This window comes from Equus caballus, chromosome 23 (genome assembly GCF_041296265.1).
Source record: "Equus caballus isolate H_3958 breed thoroughbred chromosome 23, TB-T2T, whole genome shotgun sequence".
Taxonomy (NCBI): Eukaryota; Metazoa; Chordata; class Mammalia; order Perissodactyla; family Equidae; genus Equus; species Equus caballus.
Window position 1 is genome coordinate 55,861,745 of NC_091706.1, and position 18,706 is coordinate 55,880,450.

Sequence of the window (18,706 nt, forward strand, 5' to 3'; positions counted from 1 at the left end):
AGTGTTACGTGGGTTAGATTCATACAAAGCTAGATATATTTTAGAAGAGATGAGTTAAGACATGCATCCTTGGTCAATAGAAGAAGGAAAGGACTTTTACATTATATTTTTAAGAATTTTAATAAGAAACAATTTAGCATTTTAAACTCTGAGTGATCATGATAATGTTGGATTTTTACTAGATATTCTGCAGGAGGAACTGAAAAAAAAGGATTTTTCAAAAATAAATACTTTCCCTTGTCTTGCTAATAAGGTAGACATGCAGAAGATTAATTATTATATAGTTAGATGGAGATGGACTTCTGGATTCATTAATATACAATGCTTAAATCTCATAAAATTTGATGAAATTTTACAAAGTCTCATTCAGAAATAAATGTCCTTTTAAGTCATGAAATGCTTTTTATAATTACTTTTTTTTTTGCTTTAATCTGCAACTCATGGTAAAGTAGTAGTTTCCCGAGAGTCTCCAGATACAAAGGAAAATGGAGTCCCATTAATGGAAAGAAAGTAGCTTCAAATATGCTTGGTACTGATGGCCTACCTATTTCGGAAACATGGGGGCATTTCCTCTTGATTCAGGGGTCTCTGGAGAGAATGAAACAGCATGGTGTAGTGGAGGAAAGAACACAGGCATTGGAAATCTTAACAAGAATATTTTAAAGTTGTGTGACCTTGGGCAAAATAACCTTTTTGAGCCCAAGGTTCCCCATGAGTAGAAAGAAGTAACAACATTAACTTCATTGTGTTTTCGTGAGGATTAAAGACAGTATTTACAGGGTGACATTCATGTTTTTTGGCAAATGATAGGTGATCGATGTATGACAGCTATTCTTATAAATTATCCATTATCTCCAGTTATTAATAACAAAAATATATTAATGAGATTCTATTTCAGATCTTATGCAGTAATGGGAAATATTACACACATCAAAATAAAAGTAAAAGAATAAGTGACTGCTGGAAATTCAAAGGCAGAAAGATGTGAATAAATAAAGCTATTGAGACAAGCGTTAAGTAGCAACTTGCAAGATTTTGGTAGATGTTGATTGAGTCTTAGCTGATATCACAGCTGATGAATAGCCACAGCCACGTTGAGCACTGCAGCCTAACTTTTTCATAGCTGCAGCCTGCTCCAAAGGTGAAGTGGACGGAGGTTTTCCAGACGAAGATTGTGACGATGAAACAGCTGTTCTCCACGTCCTCTTCTTCTCAGCCTGTATGCCTTTCTTGTATAGCCTGTAAAGTAAGCATAAGTCCAGTTTCTTCCAGGAGCCAGATTTCCTGTCTTAGCATTCTCTATCCAACTTTTCTGCCCTTGTTCCTACAGTCTTTTCTGGCCTCCTCTTCTGACCTTCCACTCTATCCAGTTTCTGTTTCTTGTTTGTTTAATGAAATGCTCTCTTACGTTCTCAAACCTAAGTTTCCTCCAGGGCCCTCTCAATTCACCTCACACCATGGAAGGACATAACTCTCCTTAAGAATTATAAAATACAGACTGGAATTTTAAAAGCAGTTAATCTTTGGCTCTAAGAACTCTTCATTGTCTTAGATTGAAACTGATCAACCCCCCAGATTTACATTTTAACATGTATAACATTATCCACTGGCCCAGGGTTATCCTTAAGAAGTAAGATTTTTTTTGTTTTCTCTTTTTTAATGAAACACTTCACGAATGTATGTCGTTCATGCGTAGGCACCATGTTAATCTTCTCTGTATCATTCCAATTTTAGTATATAAGCTGCTGAAATGAGCACTCTTTTCTTTCTTTTTTTGAGAAGAGTATCTCTTGCTGTATATATGGTCTATTTGCAATAGATTAAAACTTATTTTTGCTTTAGGGGATACACATTTTTTCCTCTGTGTTTTCTTTTTTTCCTAGAAAAAAATCTTGCAAAGTAGTCTATCACATAAAAAAGATAAATTAGAGCTGATCTTGTTGAGGGGTAAGTGGGAGCAGACCTCTGTTCTTTCATTCCCATCATTTCCAGGGCCCCTGTAGTACCTCTGAGGAACCCCATGCCTGGGAAACACATTAACAAACTCTTGGGTTAGTGAAAAGAGTTATTAACTGGAATTTTGAAGACGAGTTTTAGCTTTAGTTCTAACATCAGATTGGTCTGTGTCACTGATAGGGTTAATTGTTTCATCTGTAAAACAAGGGTTTAGAACAGTGGTTCTCAATTTGGGCTGCGTATGAGAATCACCTGGGGAGCTTTTAAAAATCCTGATGTTTAGGCCTCACTCTGTACCAATTAAATTAGAGTCTCTGGGGCGTGACCCAGGCAACGGCATTTTAGAAAGCTCCCTGGGTGATTCCAATGTGCAACCAAGTTTCAAAACCTCCGAAGAATTTTTGAGCAATAATGTTCCACAAGCCTATGTGTCTGTGCAGCTTGTTTTGGTAGATGTAGTTAAAATGTGCAGAGTCATTTATTTATAGATAGTTCTCAGCGAGGAGTGGGGATGAAGGTGGGCATAAAGATTGAAACCTAGGAAAAAACATTTTTTTGATTATCTTAATAGCTCAGTGTGTTGGGCAAAACACTTAACTTTTTATATCCCTGATGGGAGTGATTTTAACTTCCTGTAAAATGAGGCTCTCAACTGAGAAATCATATTTAAATGCAACGTTATTATTTTTATACCAATAATGACACCATTTGTTGATATGATCAGCCAAGAATTACACCTAAATATTTTATTCACAAAATAAATAGAAAAGGCAGGTTGACTACTGAAATGTAAAATTTGGTTAATATCTCTCGGTTGGTGGTATAGATTGAAGGCAGATTGAAGTAACGTGCTGATAACAATGGCAGTCTCTGATACTGAGATGTTGATTGTAAGTGCTCTCATCAAAAAGGCAAAGGAAAGGGGCTGGCCCCGTGGCCGAGTGGTTACGTTCGCGCGCTCCGCTGCAGGCGGCCCAGTGTTTCGTCCGTTCGAATCCTGGGCGCGGACATGGCACTGCTCGTCAGACCACGCTGAGGCAGCATCCCACATGCCACAACTAGAGGAACCCACAACGAAGAATACACAACTATGTACCGGGGGGCTTTGGGGAGAAAAAGGAAAAAATAAAAAAAAAAATCTTTAAAAAAAAATTAAAAAAAAAAAAGGCAAAGGAAAAAACAGGATTACTGCCATGTGCTTCTTGTCAGTTATGACTAACTATTGTTTCAGCAGAGTTTTCAAATTAGAAAAAAATTTCACAGTATTGGTAAGCAATTGATCCTAAAAGATATACAAATTGGATGATAATTATTCAGGCTATAATCTCCAAATGTCAAGTGAACTTATTATGATTGGGTAAGTTACAACGAATACCAAATAGTTTAAAAATGATAGCACAGAACAAAATGACTGATACTAGGTATGTTAGATGTATAACTAAACAGAACTACCTTTTCATTTTATTATTACCAATGCCATTTACATATTTCCTTTCATTTTTGGGCAGCTAATAGGTATTGAGGATTCATGTGCTTTAATCTCCCCTTTTAACAAGGTAGTTCTTTTCTGGAAGTTGGTAACCTTTAAATAAAAGAAAAAGTGCAATTATCACTTGTGGAAGGATGATATATTAATAATTTTGTGACCTTGTCCTTAGACTTTTTGCTGGAATAGGTTTACAACAACCGAATAAAAAATAATTTTACACGTTTTCTAGACAGAAAAGTCAGCTAGTGCTTTGTGTTTTTGTGCTCTAGTCCTTTTCACCCCAGAAAAAAGTTTACACGCATGTTTTTATGTGGAAGTGCCCCAAGAGGTTGGGCAATAAGCCCCAACACTGACTTGACAGACTAGGAGAAAGTGCGTAGAGATAATTCACACAACGTGGAATTGAGCCAGTAGCAGCATTGGCTATCTCTGAAGGAACCATATTAACAAGGACAATGAGGGCTTTTCCCAATGGCCATGGGTGACCACTGGTGGAGAACTTCCTCTGTTTTTCTGGGACTTTGTAAGTTATGATGTCTTGGTACCATATAAAATGAATGCATGAGTGAGAAGAATTGGGCTGTGGAGGGAAGGGAGAAAGAGAGAGAGAGAGAGACAGGCAGGCAGGCAGGCAGGGGAGTAGAATGGAGCAATGAAACACAGAAATTATTGATGTTGTTCTTTTCACCAAACTTGGCCAGTGGAGACCAAGTGGAGACTGGAGCTAAACATAATTTGGTTTAGATAAATTAAAGGTATATAAGATTTCCTGTACTTTGTGTGTTATATAGCACAACTTTGATTGTCACATACCTTTGAAAATGTATAATTGGTACAAATAAAGCTCAATATTTGGTCATTAGTAAGTTGCCTCTTTTTAGAGAACAAATCTCGGAAACACCTCCATGATGTCTTCTTAGTTTGCCCAGTTCCGTAGTGACCGCTTCCTACTCTGAACTTGATTTCATGACTTATGAATACCTGCTTTGTGACTTTCTTCTTAGTTTCCTCATCATGTAAATGACATTTTATTAACATATATAGATTTCAAATTTCCACTGTGATAGGATTGCCTAAAAAGAGAAGTTGAGCTAATGAGTGTATGAATATTGCTCTAGACTAAGCTCTAGGCTAGAGGGCAGGAACTAACAATACCGTTTATCCATGTGTTTTCAGCTGACAGCACGGTGCAGGCACATAGGAAGAGCTCAGTATGTGTTTGTTGAAGGACTGCATGAATAGACTGAACCTGAAATGAGGGCACAAATACATGTAACCACTTGAAGAGTTGATTGATCCATATCTCATGAAGGGTTAGTCTGTTATACCCAGATAAGAATTTCTAATCCGGCATGATATGTGCTTTTTACTAATATATTGAGGCAACTAGTCTGATTAATGTCAGTAATAGAGGGAACTTTGATCAGATCTCGCAAATTATAGTCTCTTCCTAATTTTTCAACCAAGTCTCATATTTTGTATTTTTTATCTTTTCTGCAAAAATGAAGATGGCAATCCCCTCACCAACACGCACACTCAATTTTTCTCAAGCTGTGTCATTTTTCCCTGAGAGTTTTATTTTGAGTTGCCCCAAATCATCCTATCATGCCACTGCATTTTATCTCAGGCGAATCTGAGAGGTGAAATCTAGAGGTTCTTTTGGTAGAGAAAATCTAGGAACTTCTTGTAAAGTATTTCTGTGACCATTTAAATTAAATCTTTGACACTTCTCTCCATTGAGATACAGGGTCACTCGCCTTGTATTTGGGTGGGCTTGTGTCTGCTGAAATCAAGAAAATATGGCAGAAGTGACACTCTGTGACTTCTGAGACAGATCATATAAGGCCACGGGTGTTCTGACTTGTTTGTCGAAACAACTAGCTGTGGTGTGAGAAGTCTGACTATTCTGAGGCCCCAAGGTGGAGAGGCCGTGTGTAGATGTGCTCAGCTAAGCATCTCACCTGAGTCCAGCTTTCCAGCCATGCTTTCCAAGGTGCCACATGTATGGATGAAGAAGCCGTCTTGAAAGTGGGTTTCAGCCTCAGCCGTTCTAGCTCCAGCTATTTGAGCCACCCCCAGCTGAGGCCCAAAACATCAAAGTGCAGAAACAAACTGTGCTCTCTCTGAATTCATGACCCACATTTTCTGTGAGCATAGTAAAAATGCTTGTTTTATGCCACTAAGTTTTTGGGTGATGTTTCAATGCAAGAATAGTAACTGGAACAATTTCAATACCAAATTTTGTATACCAAGGGATATATTTAATTTTAAAAAGTTAAATCAAACGATATTTGTATTTTTCTTTTTATAAGTAATATGTCATTTCAAATTTAATGTGGAAAACTTCAAATGTGCTTTATTTTCTCTATCGTTTTAAAGTTCGAAATCACTAAATGATAAATTCAATGTTTCAGTGTCTTTTGAGGACATGTGGAAAATATATCAGTTATTTTTAGCTGCTACCCTTTTTTGGGGAGGGTGGGAGGGAAGAAGAAATAAAAGTCCCTCTATAGCACTGCTTTCTATTTTCACTGTCCCTGGAGCGATCACTGTGGAGGGCTGAGTTAGCCCGAATCTCTCGACGGCGTTTTTCCACTGGAGTCACTTCTGGCATATGCTAGTATATGTGACAGGATAAAGGGTCTCCATGGGGGAACGGCTGGGAACTGTTGTATCCTATACGCTGTTCTTAGGAAGTGATGATGAATATTCGCATACTGACTAATCTGAGGGGTCCTAAAAGAAGGAAATCTGGGTGACTCTGTTTAACCCGTGTTTCTAAACTCTTTTGACCATGTCCAGGCCATTTGACCACAGAACACATTCATAGAACACATCTTTTAATATCTAGTGTTTTGTGTTACCAGTTTAGAAAATTCTGATTGTTCTAGATGGAGTAGTAATTAGTCAATATGCAAAGAATGTGTTTCATTGTTTTTCTTTCATTCATATACAGTCCTTCAAATTTATGAAGTATACAAGAACATCAATGATGACCTTTAGAACTCCAAAGAATGAATGAATGATAAATGTGAAGAGAAAATGCAGGAGGTAGGACCAGAAAGGAAGGCAGCAACACCAATTAAGAGTATTATAAATAATCTAGGTCTGATATTATTAACCATCATCCCCTTTCCCAGCTTCATTCCTCCTACTTAGTTCCAGGGATTTTTTCTGAATTTCCAGGAGAAGCACAAAAAGCATTTGAAATAGGCATGTTTAACACTATGATTATTTAAATTTGCTTTTAGTTGTATCATTTAACTGTCTTGATATTTCAAATAGCAATAGGGGAGGGTGTGAGCATAAGCATAAAACAGTTGAGAGCTCCAGGTCTAGGTAGAGCAAAAAATTGACAATTTTGGACAGTGAGGTAACACCTTGGCATTCCAGTCTAGTTGGGAAATGGTATATTCTGGTCAACCACGTTTCTAGTTACTTCATTTTTGACAGTGAAACTGATATTAGGGCATAGGTGTGAAGGTTGAACAGTAGAACTCTCTGGATTGATTTTTCAAGTGGTGTATACATTTTTAGAAAAGCAACACTCTAACAGCTACAAATCTTTAATAGAGTTGCTAGACCATCAACTGACATGTCAACACACCTCGAAAGAGGCTTCATCAAACGTAAAGGTAAAGTCCTGTCAGATGATGTTAGCAAAGCCAAATAAACTCACAGGAAGAAGGAAATATTTCTCCTAAATACCCCAGTGTTATAAAATACAATTCTTCAAGAATCCTTGAGAAGGTGTTTCAGATATGGAATCTGGGTAAAAGTGGAAGAGATTGAAAAGGCAATAAGGTAAATGAAAGCACTTCTCAAAAGATTTAAATGGAAAGTGATAAAAATGTCAAAGTGAAGCTGCACTTAATAATGGGAAAAAAACCCCCCAAAACTCTAGAGTTACTTTAAGCTGAATCAACTGTGGTTTCCATAGGGTGAAAGCAAGTTAAGAAAGATAGTACTTCATAGGCTTGGGGAAATAAAAGACATATTGTTAATACTAACTTAAATTAGGCCAGAAACTGCTTTATTTAGATAGTTTTTGACAAAAAAGAATTCTATGGTCAAAGAAGTTCAGGAAAGTTGCATCAAAAAAAGTTACAAATCTTTTTACTCCAAGGTTTTTGTGGTGTTAATATACTAATGTGTATTGTGAATCGTTCTGACATGCATCTATTATACAGTGTTTCCAAAAGTCGCTTGACTACAGAATTTTCTTTCTTTTCTTTTTTTAAGAGGTAACCTCTTTGAGGACTTGGGTTCTAAGGGGGCAAGCTTTGGGAAACACTGATTTAGCCCTTCTGTTCAACAAAGGTCTTACTGACCTTATAATGAGACTTGCCGACACATCGTCTGTAGGCACCTCATGGTCCCTGCTCTCTGTATTTGTAGCTCTAATTATCATATCTAGTTTAGGGGAAACTTGTGCCTTTCCTTGACTTAAATCACTGACTTAATTTTTCTGCTTTATGAAATTCGGATTATTACCTTTTGTAGAGAAGAATGGGATGAAGAAATGTAGGCAGGCTCTCTCAAGGTCACGTGATGCATATGTTACTATGTTAGAATTTGAAATTTATACTTCTTTTCTCCACTCTGCTTAGTGTTGCCTTCCAGATTAAAAAAAATAAATAAAAATAATACTGTATTGCATATTTGAAAGTTCATATGAGAGTAGATCTTAAAAGCCCTGATCACAAGAAAGAAAATTTGTAATTATGTGTGACGTTGGATGTTAACTAGACTTATTGTGGTGACCATTTTGCAATATATGCAAATATTGAAGCATGTTGTACACCTGAAACTAATATAATATGTCAGTTATACTTCAATAAAAATTAAAAAATAAATGAAAGGAAAAGAAAATGCTGATTCTTAAATAAATAATAAAAGTCCAGGTTAAAAAAAAAGTTCTGTTTTTGGTTAACAAGTGAGTTCTGACTTGGATTGAATCCCTCTTCTCTGAATAGGACTCTGGTCTGACTTGAACTTTGAGAAAAAAGTCTGAAGTGTTTAATGAAAGACTGTATATATCTAAAATGGGGTCTGCTTATTGGATAATAGGGATCATGCCAGCAAATAACAAAGAAAGAAAGGAAAACTTGTTTCCGGTTTTGAATAAAATAAAGAAGACTTTTTCAAAGTGAGTAAACTTTCCAAATTGAATAATCGTGAAAAGTCAAATCCTAAAAATGAATATATTTTGAAGGATTTTAGAGATATTTTATTTCAGATGCAGAATTATTCAAAAGATGGTTGGAAATGTGGGTGTGGACCTTGGGAGGAAGGACTGGCTGTGGAAAGACTGGTCATCTTCATAAACGGGAAGTTCAAAGATGAGGGAGGAGCTACAGTTACATCAATGATTCTCAAGTTAGATCTCTCACTCTGTCTTATGCTTCTCCATACCTTTGCATGCTTTCACTGCTTTCTTTTTCTGCTGTACAAAGTCACCTTTGTGAGTCATATATCTACTTATGGAACACCAATGGGATTGTCTAGTTCTGTGGTCTGTTTGTAGAGAGCGAGTAATTCCCTGGCAGGGACCTTCTTTCCTAAGGCCTGATTTTACTGTTCGTGGTAGTGCAGGTCTGTTTGTTTGTTTGCTTATTTTTCCAAGACCAAGTGGCATTGTCTTACTCACATGCTTTCCCCCATCTACCATTTTGAATTGCCCTAAATGCTTCTTTGCATGTGGACAGCCCTGCTAAGCAACTGAAAGTAGATTGATCTATCTGAAAACTGGTTTGCTTCCACAGCAAATATACACCATATATTCCTAGTTTGTGGAAATTACACGTTGAGATCGACAAATGTCCTAATATAAAGTTTTAAGGAGGGCACGTAGGAGAAGAAGAGGCAGTTGAATTTCCCGAAATCAACCTTTGTGAGGAAAGCATGCAAGAACTCCCAGAAGTGTCCTCTCCTAAATTTGCTTATTTACTTTTCTGTTCATGTTCTAGGAAAGTGAGCTCTTCACCCTGAAAAATTCAGGCAATGTGTTGTCTTCTAGACAAACAAACAAAAAGTCAGCTCACCGCTTCTTCCTCTTTCGTGTTTAGGAGGAGTGTTTGCCCCTGTGCGATTCTCTGGTAATAAGGTAGATCTTTGGTGAGTGAATGAGATGTCTTGTGTGGGATGACACGGTTCTCTGGGAATGGGTGAGCACCAACACTGATAAGTGTGAATATGATTAGAGGCAGATGTGAACCTCCCCTCCCCACTGTAAAACTTTGAAACATTAAAGAGAAAAAGTCCAGCTATTCAGAAAGTGGATTTTCAAGTGCATTCTCTTGATAGTACCTCTCGCTTTTTTTCTTGTTTGCTGGCTTGTTTATGGTTTATTCCCGTCCCTTCTGCATGTACTTGGGAAGGTAAAATACATGTTTACTGCTGCATTCTCAGTGTCTAAAATAGTGCTAGACACATAGTAGGTTTTCAGTTAACATTTGCTGAATGAATGTCTGGATTAATAAAGAAACATTCATCTTTATTTTAAGGGGAGGAAATTGAGCTAGCTGAGGGTAAGTGATTTACCAAAGGTCTTATAACAAGTTCAGAGTGAGACCTGAAATAGAATGCTGTCTGCAGATTCTCAAATCAGTGCAGCAGGCCTGTATGTCTTCCATTTTGTCTATTATAACTGCATGCTTATGCAAAAAAGCATTTGGAATTTCAGACATTGTATGCCAGGCCTAAGATAAGTTGTGTCTGAGGATGAATCCCTGTTTAATATTGTTTGTAACCCATTGACATTGCAATTTTTGGATTGTCTGAGATATTTCCTCATACTTTAGGGCACTGAATAAACCTTATAAATATAGATCTTGTATTCATCTTCCATTACATAGAACTCTAGCAATATTCTTCCACTAGATGATATAATACACAATTATGATATTGATTTAAGAAATAGATTTGTATTATTATTCATGAATTATTTTGATTCTAAATCTATATCATATGAATTTTATTTGTGTATTAATATTTTGCTCAGATAGTTATGTTTTTTATTGTAAATGGCTTAATTTACATTTTCCTCTTTTACTTTAGTATCAAAATGTGGTTGATTTTGTGGACTAAGTTAACTATTTACATTATTTCTTTCCTTCCTTCCTCCCTCCCTCCTTCCTTCCTTCTTTCTTTCTTCCATGACTCAGCAATTCTCTACTTTTTGGAGCGTTGGCAATGCCCTATTCTTGACCAGTGTGATGGTTACACAGCATTTAGCTATATAATTACTAGTAATGTTTTTTCACAAATACAGCCCTGTTTGTAAGTAAAATACTGAGCTCTGATCGTTGCAACTTTTGGAACTACGGAAAGATTTCCCCAAGATTTTTTAAAAATTGATTTTCCTTAGAAAAAACAAAAGTGAGGATCATGAAAAATTAAAAACCATTTGATTCAGAATGTAATCTTTTGATCATATATACAAGAGTAGATGTTGCTTTTTTGTTGTAGAATAATTAAACTTTAGTTCAAAAAAAAAGAAAAGAACCAAAAGGCAGGATACAGCTCCTAATGAGCTAGTCTTGAGAGTAAATAAGCCAATTGGGAATGAACTCCCACTTCTGAAAATGCAACCTGGAGGGACATATTCACTCTGATTCTTGATGATGGAAGCAGGGGGATAAAACTTAGATAAGGAATGAATTCTGATTGTATTCTTGAGACTGCGTGTGTCTTGTCCACGTTGCTTTGAGACTCACAGCAACTCTTTGTCTTTCTCCTCAACAAACAAGGATTGGAATTGGGACCTACTAAGCAGGGGTCCAAGTGTTCTTTCCACTCCCCCAAACTCTGTCATTGTTCTATGACTTGGGCTCTGCCTGTGGACTGGCACAGATATTTAACTTTAGAGAAAAGACAAGAATGACATTTTAAATAACAATTCTTGAGAAATTTATTCTTTAAATTGCTTGATATTTGTTGGCCTCCTAAAATCTGCAAAGCTCCCTGAGAGCACGTTAGAGATATAAAGAAATGTGAAGATCACATGTCCCGAGGACAGTAGCTAGCACATTCTTATTTGTTGGTGGAATGAATGGTGAGTATGAAAGGAAGGAAGGATGGAAGGATACAAGGAAGGAAGGAAAGAAGGGCAGAGAATTGGAAAAAACATTTATGAATGACTGTTACAAGTTGAAGTAAAGTGGATGCTGTAAGAGTAGGCCAACCCTACTGTTGTGGAATGTTATGGAGAGAGTTAACACACAGTTGGGAGGGAACACAGGAGAATTATGGAGTAGTAGATCAAATGTAAGATGACTTTTGAAGGTTTACAACCAGGACATATTTCATGAAGAAGTTGGCAGTTGAAGTAAGTGGAATATAAGTTTTAAATAATATTGGATTTCCTTTTTTGTTGTTCTTTTTTACAAATTGCAATGAGAACAGTGAATCCTCCTTAATTTGGATACTCTTTATTTGGAAACTGGGGTAATTTAAATAAAATCTCTCTTCCTGAGCAAGGGTAGGATTTCCTTATCAATCTTATCTTCATTTTTAATGCAATTTCATACTATAAGACTTTGACAGTTTACGTGGAGTAGTGCCTGGCATTTAGTAAGTGCTCAAGTTCATTACTTGACTGATTTGGTATCAAGTCATAGTCACAGAAAGCTATGAACTAGGAAATCCTACTTTTCTGGTTCCTGTCTTTATCCCCTTTACTGGTTTTTCCTCAGGCTCAGTTCTTGGACTTCTTCTATTCTATGCCTGCTCTGACTGTTGTGATCATCCAGGCTCACGGCTTCAAATACCGTCTACATACTGACCATTCCCAAGTGCACAGCTCTAGCCTGGAATTCTCCTCTGAACTCCAAGCTCCTATATATAGTACTGATGTTTCATCTTCTCTTAGCTATCTAATAGTCATTTCAAACATATCATATCCAAAGTGAATTCCTCTGTCTGCTCCTAGCAAAGTGTCCCCATCTCGTCTAATGCCACCTGGATCCCTCCCATTGCTCAAATCAAAGACCTTGGCGTCATCGTTGATTCCTTTCCTTCTTTTATACCCCAAATCCAATAAGTTAACAAATCTGTTGCCTCCATATTCAAAACACATTCAGAATCTGACCACTTCTCCTGATTTCCATTGCCACCACTCTGGCTCAGTCCACTACCATCTCTCCCCTGGGTAGCTGTACTTCCTTCCTACACCTGTCTCTTTGTTTGCACACTTCATTCAGTTGACACGGGAACAATCTATTCTCTGCACATGAGCCAGAGTGATCCTGTTAAAAGGTATGTCTGGTCATGTCATTTGTCTCCTTAAAATCCTCCAATGGCTCCCATCTCACTGTGAGAAGCCTATAAGGCCCTAAATGATCTGTCCTTATCATTCTCTTATGTCATCTCCTTGTTTATTTCATGCCAGACACACCTGCTTCCTTGCTGTGCCTTGAGAACACTAAATGCCTTCCTGCCTCAAGACCCTTGTTTTCTGTTGTTGCCTCTCCACAAAAAATTCTTCCCTCACTTCCTTCAGGCCTGTGCTCAGGTGTCTGCTTCTCAGTGAGACTCTCTCTGTCCGCACTATTTAAAATCGAGACCCTACAGAGTGTCCATCTCCTTTACTTTTTCTCCGTAGCACTTATCACTATCTAACACACAGATTTTACATGCCTGTTATGCCTATTGTCTTCCCTTTATAATAGAAGTACCCTGAGGATGTGGATCTTTATTTCGTCCACTGCTCTATTGTAGTGCCTACAAGAGCACCTGGTACCTAGTAGATACATAATAAATGTTTGTTGGGAAATGAATTGTATACAATAACTATGTGAACCTGAGGTTTTGTATGTTTATTTCCTCGTATTTATTATAATTTTATATCTTCATTTTAACATTTCTGTATTCATAAATTGGGTGGACTGGGACATAGGGATTTTTTTGGTTACTATGGGCTTCTGGCAGGGGTGGGCTGCAGCTGGCTGACACAGGTTCTCTAGAGCTGATTATACACATCTCTTTGCAACTCTACATCTGGTAACATCATGGTATTAGCCATAGTGGGAGTATTTACATCTCAGAAATTGGCAAACAGCACACATTAGGTCTTCTCCTCAGAAGTTGGGTTGTTCCATATTGCAGCACACCCTGGTTGTTGAATAAAGTGGGGAAGGCCAAGGAAGGTGATTTGATACTGGAGATACCTAACCCTTCAGCTACAGGCCGTAGCCAGGTCCTTTGCTGTATAAAGCTCTAGGACTTCATTTAGTCAGCCATAGTTAAGGAAATCATTGCTCTGTAAGGGAGACAAACCAGTAGAATCTGCATTGGTGAAGAAGTTCAGTAGTCACAGGATGGGAAAGGGCAAAAGAAAGATTGGTAATTGTTATTTGAGGCAGTCAGTACCTTCACGAACCTGTTCTAGTTGGTGACTGAATGGATAAAGGTGTAGGATCTACGTCCTTGACAATGGAGGAGAGATAATGGCTAAATAGTGAGAGGACCTCAGCCACAATGGGTTAGATGTGAGGAAATGGTTACACTTCTAACAAGGAACTGGAAATCTGGACAGGGACACTGTGCAGAATATTAGGGATGGAATACTATCTGTGACACAGTGTCTTGGGAAGACTAATAATTTAACACCCATTAATTTTGTTTATTGCCCTTCAGTTTTTATTCAACCCTTAGAGCAAGGCTTCTAAGGTTGGAGAATGCATCCGAATCACCTGGGGGACTGGTTAGAACACAGAATGCTGGTTCCATTCTAGAGTTTTTGATTTAGTAGCTCTGGAGAAAGGCCTGAGAATATGCCTGTCCAACAAGGTTTCAGGAGACGCTGAAACTCCAGGTCTAGAGATCTCACTTTGAGAACCACTGATTTAAAGGAAAAGCATGGGGCAGGCGGGGAAGGGAGAGACTGAGGACTGATGGTGGCCATGCCTGCCTCCCTAATGTGGTTCTGAGCAAGTCACCCAGAGTCCCAAACTCATTCACCTCAAAAGTCATGCAGTTAGGGGTTGGCCCCGTGACTGAGTGGTTAAGTTTGTGCGCTCCACTTCAGTGGCCCGGGGTTCCCTGGTTTGGATCCTAATAGACCTAACACCACTCATCAGGCCATGCTGAGGCAGCATCCCACAGAGAAGAACTAGAACGACCTACAACTAGGATATGCAACTATGTAGTGGGGCTTTGGGGAGAAAAAATAAAAGAGAGAGATTGGCAACAAGTGTTGCTTAGGACCGATCTTCCTCACAAAAAAAAGCACGCTTAAAAGAAAGTCCTGCAGTTAGCCAGACCCTTACTCTTTGGAAGACAATTCAGCTTCCTTGGTGATCGTATTCCTCCTTCCTTCTAAGATGGCTCATTCCTCCCAATGGAATCTAATATTTTTCTTGAGAAGAGTTCTGATTAATCGATTTTCTCATTACAGTTCCAGTAATAGTTATGATTCTTGTAATATTTTATTCTCTCTGACTGGCAAGTCTTTCAGCTCTGAGTTTAGTCACTTGACGCTGAGACAATACAGTCTCAGTGATGATTAAGATGCCAGTTCTCATTCCCAGCCCAGTGGGTATCAGGTGTACGGGAAACAAGACTCATTCTGGGCTCTGCTAGTTAGGGACCTGAGCTAAGGACACATCTACCTTTTCAAAGATTGTGTGTGTATATGTGTGTGTGTGCGTGTGTGTGTGTGAGAGAGAGAGAGAGAGAGAGAAAGCTGGAATGAGAAATGAGACACAGGAGCATGTGACTGAGGCTTTAGGCAGAAGGAAGTATCAAGAACTGTAGTTGGGAAGAATTAGGAAAATAGGGACTACTGTGAATGCTATATTTGTCCCTTATTATATGGTCACAGTCATCTAATCATTAATAAAAATATGTTAACATCTTCTAAGCTTTTGATATACTGATATAACTTATTTTCTAATTATATTATATTATACATATCTTAAAAACCTATTCGTTGAAAAATCTCTCTTAAGGATCTCTACAAGTCTCACTCAAAGAATGAAAGATGCTCTGTTGAACTTGTAAGCCTTTGTTTGGATAAAGATGGTATTTTGAGGCACAAAATTACATTTCTTCTAAAAGTATCCTAACATGTTGAATTTCCTTTGACTTAGATAGGTTTTTCCAATTAGTCCAAATTGTGGAGGTTTTTCTCTCTTCACCAATCCTTTGGTCTTCCAAGCTGTATTAGGTGAAATCAAAGTTAAAAGTTTAGTGGCGAGTTGTGCACATAGGAAGAGTGTAAAGGTTAGGAAGATATATGCACCACAGCCTGGAACACACCTAGCTTTCATTTGCTAGCTCTTGGCTTTCCAGTATACTACTACGTAAGTAGATTTGCACTGCATTAGTAGTTCTCTACCCCAACCACACATGAGAAGCACCCTTTGGGAACAGTAATTTCTTAGTTCAACCCCAGATCTTCTAGTTTAATTGGTCTAGGATGGGATTGGGAATCGGAAATTTTTAAAACTCTTTCTAGATGATTTCAACGGGCAGCCACGTTGAGGACCACTGCACCAGAGAAGAGTAAAAATCATGATAGCTTAGAATAGATCAGCGAATACCTTTGGACAAGTTTTCAAGACCAGGGGCCAAATCTGATGATTCTCTCTGATTTATAGTTCACGTCAGCTCTTTACCGTAAATATCATATTTAAACTCATCGTGATCTTGTGACATGAGAGAAGAAGATGATGCTCTACTCATCTTCTCAGAAGAGAATGCTGAGACTTTATACTAATTTCGCAAATTTCATTAGCTACTTAGGTGAGTAATTTTCAGAAGATTTTTGTCGGGTTATGTTTTGCTAAACACTGAACTGGAAATTTTCAATTTCATAGTATAAAGATGCTACATTTGATTTCATAGACTGAGGATGGCACATTTCCATTTTTTTTGTTTTTTAGGAAGATTCACCCTGAGCTGACATCCATTGCCAATCTTCCTCTTTTTTCGCTTGAGGAAGGTTAGCTCTGAGCTAACATCTGTGCCAGTCCTCTGTTTTGTATGTAGGATGCCTCCACAGCATGGCTGATGAGCAGAGTAGGCCCATGCCCAGGATCAAACCTGCGAACTTGGGCAGCCAGAAGAAGAGCATGCAGAAATTTAACCTCTTGGAGATGGGGCCAGTTCCTTGCATTTTTAATTAAATACTTTTTTTCTGTACACAAATTTGACCCTGGGTGGATTCAGACTTATCTGATGTTTTCTCTTCTTTTGCAGCCAGCATTAGTTGTAAAGAATTTCAGGCACAGTTTGCTTTTATCATCCTTGTTATTTTGACTTATTCATCACATTCAGGATGTTTACAGTACATTCCTAACTTTGGGGCCATTATTAAGCTCAGAAGTGACATTAACCTTCCCAGAGAGAATTGTTGACACAGGAAGGCTGACAGCCTGATTCTCTAATATGAAATCACAGGTTTGAAAGGTGGGGAAATTGACCTTGAAATCTTCCTTTTGCCGCCTGCTGGACTCTGAGCAGTCAAAGTCATTCTGACTGAAGGGCAAGCTGGGCCACTCGCTCTTTGCCTTTCGCTATGGTTTTTGTGGCAGACCAAACCTCCATTAGAAGACTATTGGGAAATGCCACAAGCACAGCTGCAAGAAAGATTTCTTTGTGTTAGCATATAAGCACAGTAGTTCCAAGCTTGTTTGAATGCCATGGTGAGTGCTTTTATAGGACAGCTCACATCTTCAGAACAAAGGTGTGTCAGAGTCGGGATTTGAACTCAAAGTTCCTCACTCCCAGACTTGTGCTCTGACCAGCAGGTCCTGCTGCTATTCAGATGTTTGCTATTGTGAAATTGGGCTGAGCAGCAGAGAAAAAGAGAGCATAGCTTATGAAATAACATGGTTGCTTCACCAGGTACAAATATGTGGATCAGGAGCTCAATGCTTCTGCCAGTGATAGATGAATAAGAAGAGAATCATCAGTTGCCATTTTAATAAATACATGATGAAGAATGGACATGTGGAGGAAAGAATGCAATAGAAGACTCACTCAAGCAGATTTTCTCCAGACTGTCAAATGACAGGACAAGAAAGATTTTTCAGAACCCACATTTGGGAACTCTAGATCCTGGAGTGGGAACAATACATGGAGAGAAATTGAAATCATATCTCGGGGGAGAATTCGTTCCATGGATGGGTACTTGCAGAAAGGGCAGTGTTTTATCTGGATCTGATGAATCTCTTTATCCACTGCTAGTATAACCAGGCATATCATTAGTTAAAAATGGGTCCCAAATCAGCCAATCCAAGTATTATGTGGGCTCCACCCTTCCATGCACAATTCTCTCCCATCATATCAGTATTGAAACCATTTAGACAATTGTGCTAATCCTACTCTCATAAAAGCATGAAGTTAATAAAAAAACAACTTCATCAGAGCATTTGAAAAACAACTGCATTTTTTTAAAACTTTCTAGAATTAATCTTACAAATTCAACAGTTCCAGGTCTGCATCATGGCTTGTTAAAGGAGGAATGGTTTTTACAGGATCACCTTCCCAGGATTTTGGGGATTTCTTGAATGATGCTTATGCATTGTACAGATTTGTTCTTGGGATCATGCTCCACCCCACTCATGAGCCAAGTCTCTTCTACAAATCTTCTTTGCAATTTCTGGAAGAGAGAGTTCCTTTGGGTTAATACATTTTTTACATGTAGAGACATAGATACTTTCCATTAATTTCTTTCACTGATGGCTGCAACTAGGTTAAAATTTAAGTGAAAAATTAGTGAAATATTAGGGCTAACAAGAAAAGCACTGTTTATAGCTTATATATAATATGTGTCTGTATAGGTATGCATATATGTGGTTTGTTGGTGTGTACATACATACTTGATATCTCCTCCACTTCTTCAATTCTAGCTCTGTATGCCTTGTTTTTTCCCAGGAACTGACTGAGGGAAGTTCTATTGCTAATGAGGGTAGCACTTGGAAGGGGAGAAGACAGAGGAACAGATGGTTACAAAATAAAAGGAGCTGTGCTATTTAAGAGCAGCCCTTCCACAAACCAGCATCTCCTTAAGGTGCATAGTCACTCTACTTTTTGAAAGATGACAGTCTCTTCCACGGCAGCTGAATACTCTGGTTAGAAATGTGTCATTCTAACATGATTTGGCATAAGTTGGTAAGATGCCACTTAGAATCCTGGAATACTGTAGCTGGACACCATTGCAGAGAGCTCATGGTGCAAACCTCCTTGATACAAGTGAGGGAACAGAGGCCCAGAAAGCAAAATGCCTTCTTTTGGAGCACTGAGCTAGTTAGT

The 18,706-nt window shown here is 38.2% G+C and overlaps 1 non-coding gene across 1 annotated transcript; it reads right to left on the reverse strand.

Annotated features, from left to right (window-relative positions):
* Positions 1-1,653: 1,653 nt before the first annotated feature.
* Positions 1,654-1,758, reverse strand: LOC111770253 (U6 spliceosomal RNA). The gene has a single exon (XR_002803414.1). It is a non-coding gene; the product is annotated as a U6 spliceosomal RNA (small nuclear RNA).
* Positions 1,759-18,706: the final 16,948 nt, after the last annotated feature.